This window comes from Sapajus apella, unplaced genomic scaffold, assembly GCF_009761245.1.
Source record: "Sapajus apella isolate SASKATOON/1434 unplaced genomic scaffold, GSC_monkey_1.0 scaffold36, whole genome shotgun sequence".
Classification (NCBI taxonomy): Eukaryota; Metazoa; Chordata; class Mammalia; order Primates; family Cebidae; genus Sapajus; species Sapajus apella.
In genome coordinates, this window is record NW_022436976.1 from 20,261,251 (window position 1) to 20,262,906 (window position 1,656).

Below are 1,656 nucleotides of genomic sequence, written 5' to 3' on the forward strand. Positions count from 1 at the left end.
GCAGTAAACATACGTGTGTGTATGTCTCATAGTAAAATGATTTATAATCCTTTGGGTATATACCCAGTAATGGGATTGCTGGGTCAAATGGTATTTCTAGTTCTAGACCCTTGAGGAATTGTCAACCTGTCTTCCACAATGGTTGAACTAATCTACACTCCCACCAACAGTGTAAAGATGTTCCTATTTCTCCACATCCTCTCCAGCATCTGTTTCCTCCTGATTTTTTAATGATCTCCATTCTAACTAGCAGGAGATGATATCTCATTGTGGTTTTGATTTGCATTTCTCTAATGAACAGTGATGACGAGCTTTTTTTGTCCATGTTTTTTGGCCACATAAATGTGTTCTTCTGAGAAGTGTCTGTTCATATCCTTTGCCCACTTTTTGATGGAGTTGTTTGTTTGTTTTCTTGTAAATTTGTTTTAGTTCTTTTTAGATTCTGGATATTAGCCCTTTGTCAGTTGGATATATTGCAAAAATTTTCTCCCAATCTGTAGGTTGCCTGTTTACTCTGATAGTTTCTTTTGCTGTGCAGAAGCTCTTTAGTTTAATTAGATCCCATTTGTCTGTTTTGGGTTTTGTTGCCATTGCTTTTGGTGTTGTAGTCATGAACTCTTTGCCCATACCTATGTTATGAATGGTATTGCTTAGGTTTTCTTCTAGGGTTTTTATGTTGTTAGGTCTCACATTTAAATCTTTAATGCGTCTTGAGTTAATTTTTGTATAAGGTATAAGGAAAGGGTCCAGTCTCAGTTTTCAGCATATGGTTAGCCAGTTTTCCCAACACCATTTATTAAATAGGAAACCCTTTCCCCATTACTTGTTTTTGTCAGCTTTGTCAAAGATCCGTTAGTTGTATATGTGTGGCATTATTTCTGAGGCCTGAGTTCTGTTCCATTGGTCTATGTATCTGTTTTGGTACCAGTACTATGCTGTTTTTGTTACTGTAGCCTTGTAGTATAGTTTGAAGTTAGGTAGCATGATGCCTCCAGCTTTGTTCTTTTGCTTACAATTTTCTTGGCTATACAGGCTCTTTTCTGATTCCATATGAAATTTAAAGTAGTTGTTTCCTAATTTGGTGAAGAAAGTCAATGGTAGCTTGATGAGGATAGCATTGAATCTATAAATTACTTTGGGCAGTATGGCCATTTTCACAATATTGATTCTGCCATTCCATTAGCATGGAATGTTTTTCCGCTTGTTTGTGTCCTCTGCTATTTCCTTTAGCAGTGGTTTGCAGGTCTCTTTGAAGGGGTCCTTCACATTCCTTGTAAGTTGTATTCCCAGGTATTTTATTCTCTTTGTAACAAGTATGAATGGGAGTTCACTAATGATTTGGTTCTCTGTTTGTCTACCGTTAGTGTATAGGAATGCTTGTGATTTTTGCACACTGATTTTTTTTTTCCTGACACTTTGCTGAAGTTAATTCTCAGCTTAAGGAGATTTTGGGCTGAGACAATGGTGTTTTCTAAATATATAACCATGTCATCTGCAAACAGAGACAATTTGACTTCCTCGCTTCCTATTTGAATACGTTTTATTTCTTTCTCTTGCCTGATTGCCCTGGCCAGAATTCCTAATCTCTGTTGAATAGGAGTGTGAGTGAGGGCTTCCTTGTCTTTTGCCTGTTTACAAAGGGAATGCTTCCAGCTT